We start from the raw sequence: 24,827 nt of genomic DNA, 5'->3' as shown, positions 1-24,827 counted from the left end.
GAAGAGAAGATCAGTGGAGAGGGTGTGAACAGACCCGTCCCGCTGGACACTCCCTGGGGTGGACGGCACACTGGCCATTCAGGGCACTCAGAGGGCCCGTCCTCGAGGGAGCCAGAGCCAACATTACCTGCAGCTGGACGTGGGGAAACGAGGCGGGGAGGGGGGGGCACGCGGTGCTGAGCCCAGCGGAGCAGGGCTCTCCCGTGTGACCATCTGGCGGCCTGCTCACCTCCCAGCCTCCTGCGGCCATTTTAATACCAGTTATTTCTTGTCTTTTCTCACATACTGAAGCCCTGAGTTAGGACGACATCGTAACCACATGGTTTGGGAGCCGTGGCTCCGTTTCCAAGCCCGTTTAGCTCTCCAACCACGTCAGGGGGGCCCTCCCCCCATGCTCCGTCCACAGTCCTGGGTCCCACTCAGCCCTGGGTCCCAGGGCATCAGCTTCGTGCTTCCCAGACAGAAGGTCAGACCGCCAGGTGGGCGTCAGAGGAGCAGAGAATGGAGCGTGTTCAGGGAGGGATGCAGCTGGTCCCCGACCTGCCGAGAGCAGGGGCGAGGCCGCGCCCAGCGGCTGCTCCTCGAGGGCGCTGCGGGCCAGGCCAGGATGGCGTTCGCTGCTCGCCCCGATCCAGTAAATGCCGCGCGGAGCCCCGTCCTGGGCGCAGCCTGCCGGCCCCCGGTGCTGTCCTCTGAGGGCTGAGCTGGGCCGTCCTGCAGGCAGATGAGCGGCGCCCGGGGCACGTTTCTGGGGCCAAAGCAAACAGCTGGCGTCTCAGCCGAGCACATTCCTGAGCTCATTAAACCGAGTGAAGTGAGCAAAACCGGATGGAGGCTGGGGAGGACACAGGGGTCACGGAGCGCGACGGGCAGGGCACCCGGTGTCCCTCTCCCTCCCCACCTGTCCCCGTTGGGTCCCTTCCACAGCCCCGGACACCCGGCTGGGGGGGGGGCGATGCGGGCGCCTGGCTGGCTGGGGGTCGCGGTCAGCGCTGCCTGCGAGGGACGGGCTCACAGGGGACAGACGGGCTGTGGGGGACCAGTCAGCCGGCAGGAAGGGATTATGTGTGATGCAAAGTGGATGTGACAGACCGGCCGGCCGGAGAACCGGAAAGATGGGGCTTTCGTAACCCGCGGGGGCCCCATGAGGCCAGAGCCTGGCGGAAGGCCCAGGTGGGGTCCGTGGGGGAGCCGTTCGGACGGGTGTTCACCAACGACGGGCCGGGCGTGGCTCGGCTTCTCGGTACCGATTCTGCTTCCCCTCCAAGCCTCCTTGACCCTGACCGTCCTCCGGCCTCCCAGCTAATGAGCCGGAAATTGCTTCAAGAGTCATGCACGACTTGGCATCTTTGCGAGAGGTGTTGACGGTTATGCCCACCCACCCGCTCGTGCCCTTGGAAAGGCCGGGTGAAGCAGGCGAAGTCAAATGGGGCCCGTCATCTGGGGTGTAATTCCGACCAGCTGTGGAGCCTGGGACACATTTCCTAACCTTCCTGAATGCGTTTTCTTCTTTGGAGGGTAGAGCTGATCGTGGAGAAAAGGTCTTGTGTTAAAGGTGGGCACAGCGGGCCCCCTAAGGATGGGAATGGCACGTTAGAGGCACATGTTCAGAGCTGCAGGGGTGCACACGGGCAGCTCTAGAACACGTTTTGGTAAAAAGCCTTGAAGACACAGTAGAAGTAAACGGGAGAGGCTGGGGGGTGATTCCGTTCTGGGGCCACGGTGTGAGTGAGCCGAGGGGACGGCCTGTGTTCGAGCACAGGGTCCAGCCGGAATCAGGCACCCCGCCCCCCCCCCCCCCGGCCCCCAATAGGCCCCCGTCCTGATGTTTCAGTCCGATTGGGCGGGGCAGCGGGGGAAGGCGGTTGGGAGTGAGTCTGGGGGCTCACATGGCTGCTGTCTCTCCTGGCGCAGCCATGACCTCGTAAATTGTCAAGTGTCGCCACGGGATGGTCTCCCCTTTCCCCCTCGCTGGCCTTGCTGTCTGCGAGGGCCTCGGAATGGAGAGCGGAGCTCAGTCCCACTCTGTTTCCTTGACTGCTCCTCATGACCCTCGCTGCCCCCAGGAGGGGGGGGCCCACCCCGAGTCACATGCTCAGGGGGCTGAGTGAAGTGTGAGGATGAGCTGAGCTCAGCATCGGGCCCGTGGGAGTTACCCAGATGTGAGTACCACTGCTTGCATTATTTGGTTATTTAGAGACCGTGTTGTTTGAATTAAAGGAAAGGGCACCATCTCCACTGCAATGGGATTGCTTCCAGCCCTTCCCCCTGCACCTGGCCGACGGTCCCCGATGCCCTTCTCTTTCCAAACCTCCCTGTCACCAGATGTGACTTTCCTGGTGCTTCCCTGTGGGACCCACAGTAATGGGGCCGATGTCACTGTGCTGTGACCAGCCTGACTGTGTGCCGCGCGCGGCCTCATTGCACACCTCCCTCGGCCAGGGCCTGTCCTGGATACCTGTCCAAGGACAGGTGGGGTCCTTGGGAGGAGGTGACTGGGTGGGCCCCACAGGTCAGCGGCCGGTCAGTTACCTTGTCCCCTTGGTCCCCCTCCCGCTTGAAAACACCTGCTTTCTGGTCTGTACCATCAGCGTGTTCTGGTCCAGGGTCAAGGACCAGAGGCCTGGAACCTCTGGACTGTGGCCGAGTGTCACCCTGGGCTGTGCTTTCCCCCGGGAGAAGCAAGCGGCCAAATAAAGCAGGTGTGTGGTCACTGAACAGACCCAGCTTCCCCAAGAGGGTGGTCTCAGGGAGCCTGACCTATCTCAGGTCGGGGTCAGTGAGCTCAGATCAAGGGCTCCTTCCTCCCACACAGCCGCACTCCTTGAACACTGAGTGCTCACCTGCTTGAGTCCTGGGCTGGTTCCATTGTGTTCCTGAGCCCCGGCCCTTCAGGGGTGAGGGGGCTGCGGCTGTGTCCGGCTGCCAGAGCCCTGTGGGTGATCGGCGCCTTGTCTATAGGATGCAAGTGGAGCAGAAGCCGGTCCGTAAGACTGGACCCTGGGGAGGCCATCCCAGGGGACCAGGATGGCATCTTTGGGAACATTCAGAAATACCTGCCACCCGGTGGGCGTCTCCTGGCTCAAGGTCACTGTCTGTGAGTGTGTTATCCTGTTAATGATGTCAGCTGCACATCTGTTCAACTCTCTGTGCGTCCGGCCTTCTATGGCTCACCTGGGATCACCTTTCCCCCAGCCCGGGGAGGCAGGACAGTCAGGATCCCCGCGGCCTTTGTGCGGGTGAGGCCGGGGGGGCTGCCTGAGGCCGGGGGACTTACTCAGAGTCGGTAAATGGCACCGTCAGGATTTAAACCAGGCCAACGAGCCACCAAGGCCATGCTCTTAACCTCATGCCGTTTACCTATTTAGTCTGCGCAGCAACACGGTGAGGTAGCTGTCATGACCCCCACTTTGCAGCAGCAGCAGCTGGGATTCAGAGAGTTTATGAGACCTGCTGGAGGCTGTGTGGCCCTGGCTTGGGTCCTAATAAGCAAAGTGCTTTCCATCCCTTTCCTCGCTTCATTCTAGAAGAGTCCGGGGCGTCAGGCTGCCCCGTCTGTTTCAGGGACCAGGTACCCAGGCTCGGGGAGATTCAGCAGCTGGCTGCAGGCTGGACAACGGGGGGTGAGTCAGCAGCGGAGGGTCCGAAGTGGCCGGTGCCGCCGCCGCGCCGCGTCCCCAGAGACCCGCTCCCAGCGCCGCGCCCTTTGGGTTTGTCCTGAGTCGGGAACAGCGTTCATGTGCCTACGATGGAGGCCATGTCGCTGGGTTTTGGTTTCGAAAACCTCTACGTGGGTCAGTGTGGAAGGTCAACAGTCAAGGGAGGACCCCGCCGTGGGGGGCAGTGAGGTCTCTCCGCTAGACCCGAACCCACCCCGCCAGGTCTGGTCAAGGCCCCGTTGCGGCGGCACGTGCAGCCCGGGCCGACTGGTGGCGGGTGGGCCCTGGCCTGGGGCCCGCGCCCCTGGAGGACCAATCCCGGCCGGGGCGGGGCCTGAGCCCCTGGAGGACCAATCCCGGCCGGGGCGGGGCCCGAGCCCCTGGAGGACCAATCCCGGCCGGGGCGGGGCCCGAGCCCCTGGAGGACCAATCCTGGCCGGGGGCGGGGCCTGCGCCCCTGGAGGACCAATCCCGGCCGGGGGCGGGGCATGAGTCCCCGGAGGACCAATCCCGGCCGGGGGCGGGGCCCGCGCCCCTGGAGGACCAATCCCGGCCGGGGGCGGGAACCCACCGGAGACTTTATGAATGGCGTGTGGGTGTGGTGGACAAGCAGAGTCCGGAGCCGAGCGAGCTGGGCCTGCTTCAGACCCGCTGGAGCTTTGGGGTAAAGACTTTGATAACTTTGGCTTATTTATTGATTTCAACATTTAAAGTAATTTAAAATTTTAATCTGTTTTTTTTAGAAAATGTGAGGAATCTCCTACTTTGCAGAGCACAGTCCCTGTGCGGGCGCGTGGCTGTCCCGCGGGGCGGCCGAGGGCACGTGGAGCCCCCGCCCCCCTCGCGCCCGGTGGGGGAGGGGCGGCGGGCCGACGGCCCCCGGCCTTCCTCTCGGCCTGCAGCCTTCATCGAAGCCTCCTCGCCCGCCAGTCACGTTCCCTTATCACTTTTCCAGCCAGCTTTGTGACTGAGTGTTGGACGGAGAACTGATAAGGGTAGGTGGTTGTCACGTCCTGCGGACCCCCGAGGGCCACCCAGCCTGGAGGCGGCCGGACCCCTCGGCCTGGGGCCCGGCCTGTCGAGGGCGTCCCGGCAGCTTCTGGGCTTTGTGCTCAGTGAGGTCCCCGCTTGGCTTGTTGGAAACGTGCTCTGTGCAGCCGGGGCGGGGTCCCCGGCTCGGCGGGGTCCCCTGCGGGCGCCCGGGGGCGCTGGCTCCCAGGAGCGCATTCCTCGCTGGATTCCTCGCGACGTGCCTCGCTAGAAGTCGTTGGGAGGTGATTCCGAACGGGTTTGGAATTTTAGGCAATCTTGGAAAAAACAAAGCGAGAGCAGGAATTTCCATGTGATCCGAGCGGAGGTGCCTCCCCTCCCCCACCCCAGACATTGTCTTCAGCCGCCGACAGAGGCCAGACTCCGTGTCTAGGGACCGTGTGAACACGGAACGTTTCAGGGCACTAACCACACTTCTTTTCTTTCTGCCGCATTAGAAAAGGTTGTTTATTATGTTGTTGATTCCGAGCGATCCTATAAATTCATAATTGCTTATATTAAGGCAAATTCCGTACATTTCCATTGATTCGGCAAATGGTGGGGACCGAGTGACACATATGCACTTGGAAAGAAAGACAAAATCGCAGGTTCATGTTCCTGGAAGGGCAAATGCCTCTGTTTGCAGGATGGAGCGTCCAGATTAGCACACGAGGGATCGCATTCCAGCCCAACAGGTAACCCGTACCTTTTCTTTTTGCTTGCTTGCTTTCTTTCTTTCTTTCTTTCTTTCTTTCTTTCTTTCTTTCCTTTTCTTTTTGCTATGATTAAGTATCATGATTTTCCTTAAAGAAGAACCATAGTTTGAAAGTTGGATTAGGATGTGACCTCCGAGCAGTGGCTCTCAGTCTTTGCTGCAGGCTGGAAAAAGCTGGGCATTTGGACTGAGAGCCCGGCTACATCAGAGTCCCCAGCAGGCAGTCGGCCCGGGTCTGAGGAGGTTGGGAACACGCCAGCCGACGTCACCTGTGGCCAGTGGCTGTCCGATCCCCCCACCCCCACACCAGCTCCGATGTGGTGCGGTCTGCCCTGGCCGCCCGATGTTGATACCAGGGGCCCAGAGTCTGTCCCGGAGGGCGCGCTGTGCCCGGGTGAGCCCAGTGTTCGGCTGCCATGCCGCTGACAAGTCAGGGAATCCCAGGGCCCGGACAAGCCCTCAGCCCCTGCCCAGACTCTACGGACGTCTTCAATCCTTATTATGCCTGTTTCCTCCTAAGTGACGTGGAAGCTGGGGCAGCCGGGGACGAATGTCTCCTCCAGCCCCTCCTAGGTGACTCAGTCCCTGGAGGTACGCCCCGTGTCCCGGCACGAGGAAAGTGGCTCAGGAGGCCGCCATGAACAGGCCGTGGGTGCTGGGAGGTGCACTCTGGACGGAGAGGCCCATGAGGGGCGGGCTGGGTGGTGAGACGGCCGAGCGCCAGGCGGCCAAGAGCTGCCCGTCCTCCGCGGTGGCCTGTGACGCTGGGGTGGTCACCTGCGTTATGGCCTCGGGACGACACTGAGACGGAGCAGACGATTCTCCAAAGGTTTGGTCTGTTTTCACAGCCCTGCCTGGATCTCTGGGCAGTGGGCTTGCTACCAATTTGGTTTTGTTTTTTGGATCGGCCCAAAGACATACATAAGGAAAGACAGAAAAATACCTTCGTTGTCCTTCAGAGTGAAGAACACTAGTGATTAAAAGCACAGCTCACGTTTATTTAGGTCTTACTGGGAAATCTCTGGGCAAAGACCTTTACCTTTAAATGTTACTAGCTTTTAATTTGCTTTTGTATTAAATCATTTAGTCATCATACCAACAGTCAGCTGGGTGCGGATACCATCTTCTCCAGTTTGTGGTCGGGGATACTGGGGTCCAGAGAGGTTAAGTAACAAGCCCCAGACCACACAGTAGGTGGCAGGGGCGGGATTTGAACCCAGCCCGTCCAACTCCTGCTCACACACCTCTCTGTTCTTCCCACATCCGACCTCGGGTGCGCAGCGGGGTCGGACCGTGGTGGGGGTGGGGGGTGGGGGGCACACCTGTTCATCTGTAAGACAGCAGTGGTGCCCCAGATGTCCTGAGAGGCGGGTTTTAGGGCCAGTCACGTTGGGCATTTGAGCAGGGACCCGCCCAGGTGACTTGCCGTGGCCACGCAGTGGAGGAGCGGGGACCGAGTCCGCCTTTGCCAGATCCGAGGCCCACGCTTCTCCTCGGTGCACGATAAGTGCTTGGTGAATGAACCCCCCAGGCCTGATGTGCACAGGGACAACCCCCATGCCCCTCCACTGGGAGGGGGAGCAGAGGGGCTTCTGTGGACAAGTCCCACGCTTTGGGCCGCTGCTCTGCACGCGTCCATCTTCCACGCCCAGACTGTGCCAGCGTCAACACAATAAATATCTCACGGCGGGTCTGGAAGGCGACCTCGGCCAAAGGTGGGGAGGACCCTGGGTGGTGATTCGGGAGGTCTGGTGCCAGCTCACGCGTCCCTCTCTTGCACAGGGAAGATGCTTGTCCTTCCTGTCACTGCGCAGCTGTCCCCTGGCCCGGGTGCCCCCGCTCTGCCTCCGTGCCTGGGGGCAGGGACAGGAGAGGCCTCTGTGTCTGATCCGCTGTGGACAGAGACCCAGCTGGGCGAGCAGTGCCCCCCACTCCCCCTCCCTGCTCCGGGCTGCTGCCTGATTGCCCATGAAAAGAAGGCTTACTTGTGGCTGGAAACCCCTGAGGCAGCAATTCCAGGGGCTTTAGGGGGATGCAGGCCCGTCTGCGGCTCACAGAGCTGCCCGGGGTGGAGTGGGAGGAGGAGGAAGCCTGGGTTTCTCAGGGGCCAGGCACGCAGCCCCGATGGCATCCCTGCGAAGGAATGTCCTCGTCGTTATGGATGCAGACTGAGTCCAGTGTTTCACGAAAGGAATGAGGGACAGCAAAGCCAGGTTCAGGAAATTCCCTTCTTCCTGGATGTGGGGTCTAGGCAGCTGAGACCAGAGGCCCCTCCCGCCTCTCCAGCCCTCACCCCTGCAACCTCCCGGTGAACTTGCTGGTTTTGGATTTGGGCGGAGGACCCCTCCCATCTCCGTGGTGGTGGCCCACTGTGGCTGGGGGGGGGAGGAGTATGGTAGAATCCGTGGCCGGGGGGGGGAATACAGTAGAATCTGTGGCCGGGGGGGTGGAATACAGAAGAATCCATGGTGGGGGGGCACAGTAGAATCCGTGGCTGGGGGGGGATATAGTAGAATCCGTGGCCAGGGGAGAATATGGTAGAAGTAGCAGCTGTCACCGCCGTTCAGAGATGGTTTGTACTTGTTCTGCCTAATCCAGTCTCTAACCGTTTTTCAGATGAGGAAGCCAAAGTCCCCAGAGCACAGCCAGTGAGGCACAGCCAGGAGCCTGGCGGCCACGGCGTCCTGGGAGGCCTTCCTCAGGCCACCTCTGACCTCCCCCTCCCTCTGCCCCCCCACCTCCCTCCCTGCACCACCTCTGACCTCCCCCTCCCTCTGCACCCCCACCTCCCTCCCTGCACCACCTCTGACCTCACCCTTCCCCTGCCCCGCACCCTCCCCCTCCCTACACCAGGAGTCCTCTGTAATAGACCACGGGAAAGGGGGAGGGAGGAGGGGGCAGGAGAGAGTGAGCTCTTGGAGGGCAGGCGCAGCCTCAGCTCCAGGTGCTTAGTCTTCGGTGCTTAGTCTTCCGCAGGGTGCTGGCCACACTGTGGGACATATGCCTTCCTGCTCTTTCCTGGGATGCCACCAGTGCCGGGGCCCTGATGACCCGAACAAGCCCGAGGACAACAGTTGAGCTCACTGTGCGCGTCAGCACTGGGCCCAGAGGTACCTTGACTCTGGTACGAGCTGGGGGCCCCGCCCGTGGCCCCACCAAGAGGCCAGAAGATGGAGCTCAGAGGAGCCGCAGGGCGGGAAGCGTGGGGCAAAGCCTCGAACCCAGAGCTTCTGCTCGACCCCACACGGTCACGGCCCTCTGCTCTGCCAGCCCCGTGAACAGGTGTCCGGATGCCTCCCGCCGGGTGCCCGGCAGCGCTCTGAGCCGAGCGGCCCGCCGTCACTTCCTGAGTCCGTCACATAGCACAACGGGGATCGTGCTTCTAATGTCAGCTCCTTTCCCTCTGAGGCAGCTGAGGCACATGGCTGTTCAGGAGCTGGGGCTATAGGCCAGGAGCTGGCCGCTGGCCGACGGGAGTTTGCAGGAGGCCCCGCGCCTGCCGCTCAGCTAGACCCTTAACGCGCCTCTGCTGTGCGCCGCTTGCCCCTGACGCAGAAGCGGGCATCCCGGCCGCGGCCCCGATGGATCGCCGGGGCGGTGCGCACGGGCTGAAGCTGAATGCCCTCCCTGGTCGGACTGCAGAGCGTGGGGCCCCCAGCTGGCCTCCCGCCCACTTTGTGGGGGTCCCGGGGGCTGCGTCCACACCCGCAGATCACACCCTTAGCGCTGGGGTAAGGATGGGGCTGTGGGTGGGTTCTCTGTGGAGCTGAGTTTCTAATTGCAGTTTAAGGGTAGCTGCTAACTTGGGGACGGAGTCTGGGGCTTTGAGCGGGGCTGGGGGCGGGGCACCAGGGACGCTGCCGTCAGGGCCCGGGCTCTGGTGCCAGGAGGGCGGGGCACCTCCACTGGGGGGGCGGCTGGGGTCAGGCCCCCGCAGGGCCGGCTCCGTAGCCCCGGGCTTGGTTCAGCTCTGCTGTCACCAACTTGGAATTCTTTTTTTTTTAATGTTTTATTTATTTCTGAGAGAGAGAGAGACAGCATGAGCGGGGGAGGGGCAGAGAGAGAGGGAGACAGAATCTGAAGCAGCTCCAGGCTCCGAGCTGTCAGCACAGAGTCCGACGCGGGGCTTGAACCCGCGAACTGTGAGATCATGACCTGAGCCGAAGTCGGACGCTTAACGGACTGAGCCCCCCGGCGCCCCGGGGAGTTCTTTCTTGTGAAGGAGGGGCTCTGCGTTTTTACTTTAGCCGGGGCCCTCACGCAGGCAGCCGGCCCTCCCGCCGAGGGAGGCCCCTTGGGCCCCCACCCCCACCCCAGGCTGGCTGTGCCCAGGGGGAGGCCTGGCCCAGAGGCCGCTCACTGAGAGCCCCGGGCACCGGCTGGGGCTTCGGGTCCAAGTCACCTTGGCGTCGCTGTAGCCGAGTGCAGGGAACGGAGGCAAAGCGACACGTGGACGTGGGGGGACTTGGTGGCGGATGCGCGGGCTCACGGAGAGGGGCGCGGCCTCCCGGCGCGACTCGCTGCCCCCCCCTTGTCCTTGACCCTTTGACTCCGCTCCTGCAGCCCCGTCCTTCCCACCCCGGGGCCGGGCCGGGTCTTCAGCTGGGGAAGGGGTGGGAATGGGGCGGTGAGCTGCGGGCGGCGAGGACGGGCCCACGCGGGCACGGAGGGAGGCTTGGGGCGGCCCCCTGGGCACGTCGTATTGCTGCACACGCAGAACGGAGTGAAACTAGACATACAGCCCCCCGCGTGCAGAAGTGAACTCTGGGTTAAAGATCTAAATGAGAGAAAGTATAAAAATATTAGAAGTAAAAACAGAAGATTTTTTTTTAACAAACCTGGGACAGGGATGGTCTTTATACGCAAGGAAGACATACCTAGTAGCCATAAAAAAGAAACGTCAGAATTAACGGTGTCAAAGTTTCAGACTAGGTGCGGCCGAAGGCACCGCCGAAGAGGAGGCCGGTCTGTGCCCCCAGTGGCCCCGCGGCCCACGGTCGCGCTGTCGGGCGGCCGCGGCCGTGGGTGGTGATGGGCGGCGTGACCGGGGAAGTGAATGTGAAATTAAACGGAATGAACATGAGCTTCCCCTAGAACCACCGGTGGCTGGCGGCCGCCGTGCCGGAGCCCAGGCCTGGGAGGAGAGACTTAAAACGTGTAAGACCCACAGTCGCGGCATCTCGGGGAAACAAACTCCCACAAAATGAGAAGATGCACAGCTGAGAAGGGAGGAAAGTAAGGGACGTGCAGAAGAAGCTTCCGGAAGAGGAAGCCTGGGTGCCGGGCCGACCTCGGCTGTCAGGGGAGCCGCGGAGCAAAGTGCAGGTGTTGGGGTCACAGCGGGGAACCCCAGGGGCAGGGGCCCCGTCGAGGCCGCGGAGACACGGGGGTCTGCGTAACTGAGCGCAGCGTCGGCTGCTCTAGGTGTGGTGGGAAGCCGCCTACCGTAACCCACCTCGTGCGTCCGGGGCGCAGAAACCCCCTCGGGGCCGAGGTAGGGCACTCAGGGCCCCGGCCCGCACGGGTGCGTCACAGCCCCGCCCTGGGGACAAGGTGGAGCCCATCGGGGCGGGGTCGGGGAAGGGCTGCTCAGGTCTCCCCTTGACAGAGGTCCCCAGGGGAGTTTGGGGGGCAGGCTTGGGGCCCGCGGAAGCAGATGTGTCACAACCCAGCACCCAATTCTCTCCCGAGCGTTTCGGTGGTTTTCAGCTTTTCCGCTGTTCTGCAGAATGTTGCTGTGACACGTCTTTCACTGCTTCCTCAGGATTAAGTCCCCCAAAGTGGAATGGTTGGATTTAAGGGCACATACACTTTTGAAGGCTTTTTATAAGCGTTGCTAATTTGACCTCCATCTGACCCATTTTAACCGATGACTTTGTTTCTGCTTCACGCCAACTTTCCCTGCGTAACTAATCGTCGTAAAGTTTCGTGGCTTAAATTACAACAACCATTTATTTTGCTCCTCAAGCTGCCGTGAAGCCGGTGGGGGGAGGTAGCTCGTCTCGGTCCCACACCAGCAGGGTGTGGGGGTCACCTGCAACACTCTTCATGGAGGACCCGTCGCGGGGCTGGTGGGTGTCCTCACGGCGCGGTGGCTGGGCCCCAGGAGCCGGCACAGCCAACATACCAGGAAGACCAAATGTCACCTCCTACAACCCGGCGGGGGGGGGGGGTGTCACACAACGTGGCCCTACTGCAGCCTCGAACCAGCTTAAAGAGGAGGGAGCGCAGATCCCACTTCATTCTGGAAGGAACGTCAACGAGACAGTGAGGGGGTGACACGGGAGGGAAGGGCTTGTTGCCGTCGCCCGTGGGGAGACTAACCCACGCGGATCAGCCTCAGCCGCCCGGATCCATGGCGCCCGCCCTCCGAGCTACTTCTCCGGTTGAAAGAACTTCGGGTTATTACAATCCAAGCCTCCGCCAGAATGTTCATACTTTGAATAAGGCTTCTGAGAATGTTAGCCCTTCTGAGCTAGGAGAGGCCGCTCCCCCCCACCCCGGGGCGTCTGGTGCAGAGATGGCAGCAACGACCGCGCCTGTGGGCTTCTCCTGGGCCCCGGGCGTCTGTGGGGCTGGTGAGAAAGTTCACTATAGGGGCGCCTGGGGGCTCAGTCGGTTGAGCACCCGACTTCTGCTCAGGTCATGATCTCACAGTCCATGAGTTCGAGCCCCGCATCGGGCTCTGTGCTGACAGCTCAGGGCCTGGAGCTGCTTCCGATTCTGTGTCTCCCTCTCTCTACCCTCCCCTGCTCACACTCTGTCTCTCCCACCTTCAAAAATAAACATTTGGAAAAAAATTTTTTTTTAAAGTTCAATATACTTTCTTTGTAGTATACAATTAGGATGAGTAAAATAACAAAAATATCAGAGAAAATACAAAATATTGGAATCATATAAAACTTAGAAATAAAATGTTTTCAAGTTTCTTAGTGAGAAACTTACTTGGGTTTGCTTCCATCTCTATTTTTAATAACCAGGTTTTATGCCTGAAACAGCCCCATGGAGTTTCTGATCAGGCTCCTTAAACCCAGTTACAGACTAGAAATATCTGCACCCCCCACCCCGTGCCAGGAAATTATAAAAAAAATATTAAGAGCCATTTCACTATTTGAAATTATGTTTAAAGACTGGAACGTCCCCCCTTCCTCTGACACTTGCGATGTTGAATTCTGTTTTGGTTCATGTGAATGGAGTTTGAATCCAGCCCAACGTGAAGCTGTTTTGCAAACGGGCGTGTTGTCAGAGGGATCACCTGCTGCTTCCAGGGACACCGTGAGGGGACACCGGCTGCACACGAGCAGAGACTCGGGGACCCTGCCCCCGCTCCCCACTGCCGCTCAGCGGTCGTGTATCTGAGAAGCACCCTGCACGCTCAGCAGCCGCCGCACAGCAGCCGCCCGGGGCCCGGGGCCGCTCGGGGCAGCGCTTGGGGCCTGCAGCCCAGGGACCCCCCCCGCCCCCCGCCCTGCTCGCCAGCACCCTGTGGCCTGGGAGAACGTTTGCTGGAAGCTGGCGTGGGCCCTGGCAAGAAGCTCCCTGCTGGGGACAAAAGAGGTGCAAAGTCAAGCTCTCCCCCTCCTGGGGCAGAAGTGCGGGATGACCCCAAATCACCCCCCCATGTCCCCAACTCTGACAGCACTGCCCAGTCTGTTCTTTTTTTAAAAATTGTTTTTAATGTTTATTTTTTAGTGACAGACATAGACAGTGTCTGAGAGAGACAGAGAGAGTGGGACACAGAATCCGAAGCAGCTCCAGGCTCCGAGCTGTCAGACACGGGGCTCGAACCCACGAGCCACGAGATCGTGACCTGAGCCAAAGTCGGACGTTTCCCCGACGGAGCCTCCCAGGCGCCCCCCACTCTGCTCCTGCAAACGGCTGAGGCTGCAGCAGAACACGGGCAGGGGTGAGGCCCGGAGCTGGACACGAGAGGGTGGACACTCGATCGAGGCTCTGTTCTGGGGATGTTTCCGGAAGGCAGTTGGCTCCAGTCAGGCGTGTCATGAGGCTTGTCAGGCTGAGGGAAGGTCACGGACTTTTCGTAGCAGAGACGTCTGCTGTTGTCTGCAGCCTCCGCCTGGAGCCCCGACCCCTCCGTCGAGGGAGAACACGTCCGGGGAAAACGGTGCTTACTTTCCACGAACCCGTTCACGCAGCCCCGGCCATCCGTGCGGCCAGTCGGTCATTCTACCACTCAGTAGCCATTCATTCGAGAGACCCTCCCGTGGCACCCACCATGGCCGTGTCCTCGCCGGGAGCAGCGGCGGGGGGGGAGCAATGGGGGTGGGCCTCCCCGACGTTGAGACCCTCTCCATCTGGGGGCAGACGGCATCACGAGCAGCCAGGGGCCACACTGCACGTCACTGCTGTGGAGACCGTGTGAGCTCAGGGGAGGCCACGTGCCGGTGGCTGGGCCGAGGGACGCTCTCCAGTTCCAGACCTTTCCCTGCAGGACCCCCACACGGCCGATCGCGGGGGGCACGTGCGAGGGGTCAGCTCCCGGGCGGCTCGGGCCTGGGGGACAGCGCCCCAGGGCTCAGGCCGCTCCGACCCCCGGCCCCCAGCCAAGCGGTTTGCAGCTCGGTTTTAAGTAGTTGCAACTCGTCAGGGTGTGTGGACCCGAAATGGATTGCTCTGTCCCCAACAGCTGCCCTGGCTGTTACGGTGAGGGCTCCCCCTGCCCCCCCTCCCCCGGGCAGCAGCTCTCCCACCAACGGCTCAGCCTCCTTCCAGAAAGTTCAGTGGCTTGCAGTTAGGAAGAACTGGGCTCTGTTGGTGTAAAAATGTTGATCTCACGTCTATTTAAAGCTCTTCCCCCCTTTTCCCCTCAGAGCAGGTGACACTGGGGTGGGGCGGGGGGGGCGGGGCAGGGGACGGACTGGGAAGGAGCAGGTGCCATCCGCTCTCGCTGCCCTGCACCCTCACCCCCCTGCCCTGCACACCCTCACCCCTGCCCTGCACACCCTCACCCCCCTGCCCTGCTCACCCTCACTGCCCCGCCCTGCTCACCCCCCTGCCCTGCTCACCCTCACTGCCCCGCCCTGCGCACCACCCTCTGGTGCGGCCCTTGGAGCGGAGGCCGTGCAGGGAGGTAGAACAGAGGTTTTCTTCACCCAAGACGGCGGTGTCCTGCCCGCTGGCCCTGCCAAGCCACCACCACCAACTGGGCGGGATCCACTGTCCCCCCTCCGGTGGTCAGGTGGGACGTCCCTGGCCTCCCGTGGCCCTGCCTGTGCCCCGATCATACTCTCTCCCCGCAGAGAGCCCCTCCTGGCTCTGGTCCGCCGGGGGAGGTGAACGTCCAGCCAACATCCTGCGGCTCCCAAACTGTGGGTTTCTTATCTGGTTCCACTGCCCTCAGCTTCAGCCCCTCAGATGGGCGCGGGCCCCCTGCCGGGGCTGCTTTGGCTGCTGCTCCGCCTGCGGTTAGCTGTGCCCCGTGCACCTGCGGCCCGGCCTCCCCCCGTCTGTGCCCGCGTCCCCAGACCCTGCATGTGCAGCTACTCAGGTGTCCCCTGGGCCAGGCTCACAGGGCCTGCCCTTCCTCCCCCTCCTGTGCGGCGCCCCTGAGCCTGACCCGTGGCGACACCAGGAGCCGACGCCCACCCTCTGGGGCAGCATGGCCGGGCGCAGGCTCAGGCTGCAGGCCCGTGGCACACGTGGGGCGCAGCCGGGCACGGGACTGGGGGGAGCTCCAGGCTGCCTCAAACCCGCCGGGCCTGCATTCCTCTGTCCTGTGCCGTCACAGGATCGAACTCGGACTGTTGTGCGTCAGCTCACATCCTCAATGGCAGCCGGGAGCACGTCTCATGGCGGATCGCTCTGTGGCCCCCGTTTGAAATTAGCGCAAGTGGGCTTGGAATTCGCAGCTGCCCGCGGACGCCACGCACCTCACCTGTCTTATCTGTTGGTGTCTTTGCTGGATGGACATCTGCTTCCAGCTCAGGATCCGAGGTTCTGACTGCCCAGGGCCCTCCCCACACCATCCAGGGGACCCCAGTGGGCACGTCTTTCTGAACCAGGGCAAGTCGCCTTTGGGAGCTCGCTTTGCTTGTCCTCCACGATGAGACTCTGGTGATCATTCTAGGATGTGGTTGTTACGGTGACGGGAAAGGGGGACCCCAGGCAGAGGTGACTGCGGTGTCCCTCCCCCGTCCCCGTCTACCCCGCCCTCCCCCTCTGCCTCAGCCCCTCTGCGACGGTGCGCCCGCCCCGGGAAGCACTCTTCCCCCTTCTGTCCCCTGCACCGTGGCTACGTGGCCTCCAGGCGTGAGCGCCTGCTCAGGGAGCCTCCCAACCAGCCCCGAGTCAGGGTACTTTTCCGGCCCTTTTAGAAACATTGCTGATCCTGGTGGTTTGCAGAGTGCTGTGTAGACCAGTCACTTCCAATCTGTCCCTTGGTGTCAGGAAGGGCCCTCCGGCAGCTGCCGCCTCCCGGCCTGGTCGTCTGTCTGCTCCCCTCCCCGTGGCCCAGGGTCCCGGCCAGCTCTGGGACCTGAGGGACCCTGCTGCTGTCGCCTGCCGCTGCCACCAAGGCTTCTCCTGGATGGTTGCCATGGCAACGGGAGGTTGGTCCGGCCCGGAAGGTGGCGTCTTCATTAAGCTCCTCTCGGAAAGTACTTGGGCTGGAGTCTGCAAGCTGCATATTGAAGCAAGTCCTAAAATGTCAAAGTGTGTCTCCGGGTGAGACTCTAAATCGAAATATCCTCAGAGCATCTGAGGAAAGGTGTCCAGAGAGAGGGTCTGGCCTGTTTTCGTTTCAGGGGGCGAAATCCGGGAGCACGTTTCTGCTCTCCCGGCAGCTTCTCTGGGCTCCGACGCGGGACGCTGCAGGCGACAGGTGCTCTCTTGATGCCCACTGATGTGAGCGGGCGGGCCACAAACAGCAGGATGCCTACCGATTTCTTTTAAGTGACCGGGGTGCCCGTCCTGCACTGGAGACGTCCCCGCCTGTAGTAGTCAGCCAGGGGGTGCTAACAGCCACCCCCCACCCCCTGCTGTGACGGGCAGCAGGGCCCACCTTCCAGGGATCCTGTGGTGGTGGGAGAGCCCAGGCACGCACTGGGTGGCTCGCACATAAGGCCAATCTTCAAGAAGTTTCCAGAGAAAGTGCAGCTTCCACGGGGACTCTCCCCTGCTCAGAATATTCTGGGGACTCCCCTGACCATGGACTTAGCCTCAACTGCCCAGCTTGTCTGTCCATCCGTGCTGTCTTTTCCCTTTAATTTTATTTAACCGTGAAAATATTTATATTGAAGTTAAGATGGTTACAGAAGTTCTAGGACACTATTTTTTACGTTAAAAAGTTATATATCATTTTGTACTCAGTTTATCGTTTTTTAAATGGTCTGTGATTTTTTTGGTCCTCTTTAAGAAATATCATTGCTATAAGATTACAAAGATATTCTCACATTTCCCTTTAGTAGCTTTATAGTGTTCATTTTATTTAAATTGAAATATATTTGACATATACCATCGTGCATGTTTAAGGTGTTGATGTTGAGGTACGGGAGCAAAATTCACCATCCCAGAATGGATCTCTTTGGCTTGTGGGTTATTTTGGGTTAATTTTTTTTGAGAAACAGAAGACTCGAGAAGCTTTCTTTTTTGCTTCCCACCTAACTGCCTGAAAGAATTTACACAGAGGACCTGCTCCGGAAGGGGGATCTCACGACAGTCACCTAGCGGAGAACGTGGACTAGGTGCGGCCCACAGGGAGGAGCCCAGCATGGCTGTGTGACCAGGTCCTCTCTCAGTCTTCTTGTTTCCGGATGGCCCAGCACACGGCTGTTCACCAAACATTTCCTCTTTCCTTTTCTCCTGGGAATTGCCTTCCGTGCCTTTGAAGCTCACACGCCCAGTTCGGGGTGACACATATACCTCCTTTTGCCCAGACGTCTTTGGAATCTCTCATTATTTATTTATTTATTTATTTATTTATTTATTTATTTTTTAATGTTTTATTTATTTCTAGGAGAGAGAGAGAGAGAGAGACAGCGTGAGCAGGGGAGGGCCAGAGACAGAGGGAGTCTCTGAAACAGACTCCAGGCTCTGAGCTGGCAGTCAGCACAGAGCCCGACGCAGGGCTCGAACCCACGAACCACGAGATCATGACCTGAGTGAAAGTCGGATGCTTAACCGACTAAGCCACCCGGGCGCCCCTGGAATCTCTCATTTTTATGTGGATTCCCCCTAGGTACATAATTAAATTTTATCTTCTCCTGTTAATCTGTCCATGTCAATTTAAGTCTTAGACCAGCCGACAGAACCTTGAAAGTAGAGGAAAATGTTTCCTCCCCAATGTTGGCCTGATACATTTACATATTGCAGTAAGACTGCCATTGTAAAATTAGCGAATGTCTATCCTGTCACATGCGTAGCCATTTCTCTTTTGTGGTGGGAATAATTAAGGTCTAGTTTTAATTAAAGCATAGCATTATGCATACATTAAAGTATTAAAGTGTACTAACCTTAAGTATACAGATTGATGAAACTAAATTCTTATATATCTGTAAGCCCGTGTAGCAGAGTGAAATGGGCTCTGGAGTTGTACGCTCCTCCCTGACCCCACTCTCTTGGTATTTAATTAGATCCAAGAGCAGTGTGGTTAAGGACAAGCAATGCTCACAGCCACTTCTGGATTCATTTCACACTTGGATTTTTTTTTTTTAATGTTTTATTTATTTCTGAGAGAGAGAGAGATAGTGTGAGCAGGGGAGGGTCAGATAGAGAGAGAGACACACACAGAATCTGAAGCAGGCTCCAAGCTCTGAGCTGTCAGCACAGAGTCTGACACAGGGCTCGAACCCACGAACTGTGAGATCATGACCTGAGCCGAAGTTGGACACTTAACCGACCGAGCCACCCAGGTGCCCCACACACTTGGACTTTTTAAAAATGGTGGTAAAAGCCACATCACGTGAGGTACTCACTCATGTGTTAACTGCGTGCACACTGTTGTTCAGAAGATCTCAAGAACTCTTCATTTTGTGTGACTGAAAGTCTGTAGTCGCCGCACAGCCACTTCCCGCCTCCCTCCTCTTCAGCTCCTGGTGCCCCCGTTCCGCTCTCTGCGTCTGTGGGTTTGGCTGCTTCAGGGCCTCACATAAGTGGAGTCATGCTGTCTTCTGTTAAGTTCTCATTTCACAGAGCACAATGTCTCAAGGTTCGTGTCTTAGCAGGTGATGGGATTCCCTTCTTTTAAAGTGGGAACAGTTCCGTGTGTGTATAGACCACATTTTCTTTATCTGTTCATCCACGGACAGACGCTTAGGTTGTTTCTGCCTCTCGGCCGTGGTGGCCAGTGCTGCTCTGAAATGGGAGTGCACACCCCTCTTGGAAATCCTGGCTTTCAGTTCCTTTGGACAAAACACCCAAACGTGAGGTTAAAGCTTCATATGGTAGTTCTGTTTTTAAGTTTTTGAGAAAGCTCCATGCTCTTTATCGGAGCGGCTCTGCCATGTTCCACTTCCACTCATGGCGCACGAGGGTCCTAGCTCCTCCTCATCCTCACTTCCTGCTTTTGGTGACAATGGTCATCTTAACGGGTGTGAGGTGGTATCTCAGTGTGGTTTTGATGTGCGTTTCCCTTATGCGGAGTCGTGCTGAGCAACTTTCCCTGTGTCTGGTGGCATCTGAGTGTCTTCTATGGAGAAACACCTACTCAGGTCCTTTCCCATTTTTTCATTGGGTTGTTGTTGTTGTTTTGCTCTTGGGCTGTAGGAGTTCCTTACACTCATGTGTACGCTGCCTCCCCGCATCCTTTGAGCCTCTGAGGGAGGTGACGGCTGAGTCCCTCAGGCGGCGCCAGGGGTGGGCTCCGGCTCCCTCTCGTTGAAGTCCAGGGCCGTGTGAACACCCTGTCCTGCTGGTCTCTGAGAGACCCAGGGGCCACTCGCAGGGTCACAGGCCGGCTGTGCTGGTCCCGGCTTCCAGCCGACGTCGCGGGGCCGTGATCACAGGTGGTGGGGTTCGCATTCCAGGGGTGGCCGCCGACAGCCTGGGAGCCCCACGGGGCCAGGGCGGCGGCTGTGGAGGAGGGAGGCTGCGATGCCGCCTCTGATTCCTTGAAAATAAACGCCCACATAAGGCGGGTGTGTGAGATCCTCAGAGGAACACGTGGCTGGAGGCTGGGTGGCCGGGGGGCGGGGGGGGGGCTGGTACACAGCCGTGGAGGCAGCAGGTTCTCGGGGTCCCGGGCAGTTCCCTCCTCCGTGTTGGAAGCGGCAGCTCTCCATCCAGCCTGGTGGCGCCTCTCACCCGATGTGCTGCCATCTAGTGAGCGACTTCCTGGACTAACATCTCGGAAAGGAGAGAACTCCGCCCCGTGAGGACCTCCTTCGTGTCACGGGTTTGCTCTGGTTACAAAAGTGAATTGATTCATTGTAGAAATACTGGAGAAGACAAAAAACTGTAAAGAAGGAACTCAAGATAACCTATAAACTGCATCTCGGAGATCACTGGTTTGGTGTGTGTGGGCCCTGGAATCAGATAAACGTGCATCAGAGTCTGGTTCTGAGAACCGCTGTCTCCCTTCTTCCCAGAACTTGGCCATGGGGCCCCTGGCAACCCCTCTTCCACGTGTAGCTGTCGTTAGCGCTGGTCTCCGGGTGGTGCCGGGCCCCTGGTCGTGAGGCACACTCCCCAGCTCCCCGGCCGATAAGCGGGGCCGTGTGATTAGTTCCGACCAGTGAGTTGTAAGTGGAAGTGACGTGTGTCATTTCCAGGCTGGAGCCGTAAGCTGCCAACGCCAAGTCTCTCTAGAGTTTTCTTCCCTCTGCAAGGATGACAGGCAAGGTGGTGAACCGGTCCTCAGCTGACCCGGGGGAGCCGCGTCACATCAGCAAAAACCCGCCATGCTGTGTGCTCCTGGGCCCTGAGCCTGTTGGGGTTGTCTGTTGTAACAGCGCACCTCGCTCCGCCCTGACTGCGAAGCCAGCTTTCCTAGTCCACATCTACTCTCAGGTTAGGGGCCTCTCAGACGCTACAGCACATCTCCAACTAAGCCCGTCAGCCACTCGCCTCTTACCCATCTCAGCCACCGACACCTCCACCACTGCAGCCGATCAGATCAGAAACACGGCCGCCACTCCCTCCTTCCGCCTCTTCCCGACCACGATATCCAGTCAACCGCCGCTGGCCCGCTCTGTCACTGTAATGTCTCTTGAGCTCGTCCCTTCTCCCAGGACCACTTCTGGGTTAGGATCCCTTCATCTTTCACCATAACAGACCACAGCCCCCGTGGTGGCTCCTTGCTCACAACCACATCCTCCCCAGTTCCCGTCCCACTTTGCAGATGTGGCTGGATGCCTGACTCCCCCTGCCCCAGGGCCGAGGCCAGACTCCTTAAAATGCCATTAGAAACCTAGGTGGGCCACCCTCGCCACCACGGCTTCATGTCTGCCGCCTGCCGCCGACCCTTTGCTTTGTGCTCTGGGCAGACCGTGGTCCAGGCGCCGCCGGCCTGTCCGCTGGCACTAAGTGCCCCAGAGGCTCCAGCCAGGGCCGTGTCACCCTTGAAGACATCACACCCTTTTCCACGTCCCGGCTTCTTCTTCTTTTTTTTTTTTAACTTTTTATTTTTTTAATGTTTTATTTATTTCCAGGAGAGAGAGAGAGACAGTGTGAGCAGCGGAGGGTCAGAGAGAGAGGGAGTCACAGACTGAAACAGGCTCCAGGCTCTGAGTTGGCAGTCAGCACAGAGCCCGACGTGGGGCCCGAACCCACGAACTGCGAGATCATGACCTAAGCGAAAGTCGGACGCTTAACCGACTAAGCCACCCAGGCGCCCCTCCACGTCCCGGCTTCTGAACGTAGCCACTGCTCTGTTGGAAACACTCACGTCTTCTTCCATCCCAAAGCCTGGCCCTCGCCATGTCGGATCCCAGCCTCAGCTCAAATCTCACTCCCTCGTCCACTAGTGGCAGCCCTGGCTTCCTCGGACGTGTTGTGGTGCCTCGGTTTCCCCTTCTCAGAAGTTGGCCCTCATGCAGCCTCTCACGGCTGCGTCCAGGGTGATGTCTGGCACTTACAAAGGACTTGCTATGTCAGCGGAACGCATGCTTGAAAAAGAAAGAGTCCTCGATGGGCACACGTTGGCTCCTGGTCAGCACCCGAAAGTGCCCATTGGCCACGAATCTCTCAGTTAGCTCTGGAATCTGTTCTAGGATTGGCTCCACGTTGGGTCCACACACTGGGTTTTTGGGAGATGGGACCACCCCTCAGCCACAGGTGGCCTTGGCTTTCTGTGCCAGATTTTCCTTCTGTGACATGTGTCTACTTCCTAGGTGGTTTGAAAGGATTAAATAACATAATGCATGTAAACCCCGCTGCAGCCTGTCTGGCCCACGAAAGGGGCCGAGTTGGTTTGCAAACTGGCCCCACCCACAGAGGGCTGAGGGGGGAGGGGGCAGCCCACTCCTGCTGGCAGGTGGCAGATTTAATAAGCCGGGGAATTTACACGCCAGGCTTGTCTCGATGGCCTCACGACCAGTGGGTCTTTGCGTCCACCCTCCAGAATCATAGAAGTTCATAGAGACGCCTTAACTGGGTTCACTGTGCCTGACATCCAGACGGCCTCAGCCTCTGCTTCCTTGAACGTGGCTCTCATCCTGGGGACAGCAAGCACACGTACGAGGACACTTCCGAGGACAGGAAGGGGTGAGGAGGCTTTGACTGTCTAGGTCTGGCTCACTGGCACTGACCTTCCCCAACAGCCTGTTGAATGTCAGCTATCAGTGTTATGGTTACCATCCTGGCACTGAGTGGTGGGCTGGGACTCGCAGAGCTCCGCGGTCCCTTTCAACAGTGACTGAACTTGACCTCAGAGTCGGGGGTCGTGTGCGGGGAGCAAGAGCCCTAGGGAGCGGCTTGTCCTATGGGATTGCACCGCGAGCGAGGCAGCCGTGGGTAAAGAGCGGGATGTGTTCTGGGACTGAGGGCGGGTGGAGGCCGCGGCCGTGGGCAGAGTCCCCGGGCCACGCGGGCCTGGCTGTCCTCCCTGAGTGACAGGGCTTCCGTGCCGCCGAGGCGGCTGAGTGTGGCCAGGCTGCGGCCCGCGGCGCGTCCGGGCTATTTTGGGAACGGTTCCGTAATGGTTTTGCCTCCAGGAGCTCAGGGGAATGTCTCCCTGCCCGCAGTGTGGCCCTGATGTTCCCAGAGACGCTAATTGGAAGTCAAGTGCTCTCTTTCCTGCTGAAGGAAATGTCAGTTTCTAATAATACTCTGCTACGAGGCCACATCAGTCCCAACGCCCCATCGCTGGCCTTCAGGCCTCAGACGCGCCCTCCGCTCGGCCTCGGCACCGCCGCTGTGGGTGTTTCTCCTCTGGGCTGGCCTCCCCGGCTTCGGACTCTGTGGGGTCAGAGGTCTTGCCCTTGAGTGAGGGACCAGCCACCAAGGGCTGTGATGAGAGTTTCACTAGATTTCAAGCTGCCGCCTGGTCCCATTGAGTTGTTTGTGCCACCGGGAAAGGAGTCTCCACCTGGCCAAGGTCACCGCCAAGGTCACCGCCACTGATCATGAGGTCGAGACCGGGCTGCTGTCACCGAAGGGGGACAGGGAAGAAGTATTTGCCGCACAGCCCCCCACCGGCTCCGCTGTAGCCCAATTTCGATGGAAAATGAGCAGGTGTTACAGTCAGAGCCTGAGAAGGGCTCAGACCACAAGGCCACCTGCACGAGACCCCCTGGATCAGAGGACAGGCTCACTCAGAGTGGGGGGGTCTCAAACGCGCAGGGGAGCAGGCAGACAGCGAGGACGGGCTGTGACCCCCAGACACGCTGTGACGGCAAAGCGCGGTTCACCCATCACCGCCTTCCTGTAAGTTCCGGAAGGCGGAGGAGGGTGCTTTCAGAATGTGGAAACGGCGCCGGGTGTGAGCGGTGGGGGGGCCGCGCCGGCGATGGGTCCCCCACATGCAGGGCTGCGGCTCGGCCGCGGGACGGGCCCTTGTCGCCCGCCCGCCTCTCAGGGAGTGTCCGAGGCTAGGCAGCCAGCTTGCCCACAGGCACGGCCCCTCCCGGCACAGCCTGGTGACCGGGGACCTGGGGCTGGAAGATCTGGTCCCCCCGCCAGTTTGGGAAACCTCTCGAGGGACGTCTGAGCTGCGGAGCCTCCCGTAGCACCTGCTGAGGGCGTGTCTCACGTGCCGTTCAACCCTTCCTTCTGCCCGTCGCGCTCCCTTCCTCACCCACGACAGTAGACGACGTTCGTGGGATGACGGTTGTTGGCTGCAAGTCGCTCGGCTTATTCGCGTCTCCGTCTAGTCAGGAGTCATTAGGCTGTCCCCTCTCTATCCACTTACCTAAAGTGCTGAACTCACAAAAGCTCTTTGCACGCCACCCGCCGGCAGGCGCGGGGTGGGCGGGGCCCCCGCAGGTCCCCTCTAGCCGGTCGCCGGGCCCCCTGCGCCCCGCTCCGCACGAGGGCACTCGCATCGGGTGTGCTTCCCCCACTTCCCCACCTTCGCCCTGGAAGCCCCTCCTTCGGAGCAGCGCACCCCGCCTCCGCCCCAGACAGGCTTGTGCGCTCATCTTAATTTGGAAATAATCACCACAAATTGGATTTCTGTTCGGCGCCTCCCACGCTCCCCTATTAGCTCCGCACGTTAACAAATACCAGAACACTCCCGTGAAAATATTTCTTCCTCGGAGGCCGCTGTTCCTTGCTGCGGCCCCCTCTGCTGAGTGCCACCTGACGGGAGCTGACTGGAGACCTAACGATGCTCTTCCTGAAGCCTGTCATGCGTCTGTCAGACACACGGCGAGAAGAGCCAGGATGGAGGCCGAGGCCGCGTGGGGCGGAGCCGAGGCCGCGAGAGGCGGGGCCGAGGCCGCGTGGGGCGGAGCCGAGGCCGCGTGGGGCGGAGCCGAGGCCGCGTGGGGCGGAGCCGCACGCAGACACAGAGAGAGAAGCGCGTCAGCGAGGGACAAGCGCTCACCTTCAGACAGATGCGACTGCAACCCCCAACCGTAGGTCTGAAAGGTGTCACCAGAGATGGAAGTTTCTCGAATCCAAAGCGGGGGCTTCTCCACCCCGGGGAGGCAGCGTGTCTGCCGCAGTCACTGGGACACCTCTATTTGGAGGGGACAGATGGGGATCGGGGGGTGGGAAGCCCGGGAGAAAGGTGGGGAATGTACCTTCCAGATCAGGGATTCTAAGCGGGGGGACTCGTGGCGGTGTCCGGGGACATTCCTGGTTGTCACAGCCTGAGGGGGGAGGGGAGGGGAGGTGCCACTGGCATCTGGAGGGGGGAGGCTGGGGGGCTGCGAAACATCCTTCAGGACACAGGACGTTCCCCCCCACAGGACACAGGATGGCCCCCCCACAGGACACAGGACGGCCCCCCTACAGGACACAGGACGGCCCCCCCCACAGGACACAGGACGGCCCCCCTACAGGACACAGGATGGCCCCCCCCACGG

At 59.9% G+C, this 24,827-nt stretch overlaps 2 long non-coding RNA genes across 2 annotated transcripts in view; both read left to right on the top strand.

Annotated features, from left to right (window-relative positions):
• Positions 1–4,275: 4,275 nt before the first annotated feature.
• On the top strand, positions 4,276–24,196 carry LOC120219801. The gene is made up of 3 exons (XR_005525399.1): positions 4,276–4,323; positions 5,335–5,383; positions 24,159–24,196. It is a non-coding gene; the product is annotated as an uncharacterized LOC120219801 (long non-coding RNA).
• Positions 24,197–24,287: 91 nt separating this feature from the next.
• The window catches only part of LOC120219794, a 2,757-nt gene continuing 2,217 nt past the window's right edge, over positions 24,288–24,827 (top strand). Inside the window, exon 1 of the long non-coding RNA XR_005525396.1 lies at positions 24,288–24,374. This is a non-coding gene — a long non-coding RNA (uncharacterized LOC120219794). The remainder of the gene's footprint in view (positions 24,375–24,827) is intronic.

This window comes from Hyaena hyaena, unplaced genomic scaffold, assembly GCF_003009895.1.
Source record: "Hyaena hyaena isolate Hyena2069 unplaced genomic scaffold, ASM300989v1 scaffold_13, whole genome shotgun sequence".
NCBI classification, from domain to species: Eukaryota; Metazoa; Chordata; class Mammalia; order Carnivora; family Hyaenidae; genus Hyaena; species Hyaena hyaena.
Note: the sequence above shows the minus strand (reverse complement) of the source record. Positions and strands in the feature narration are given on the sequence as shown.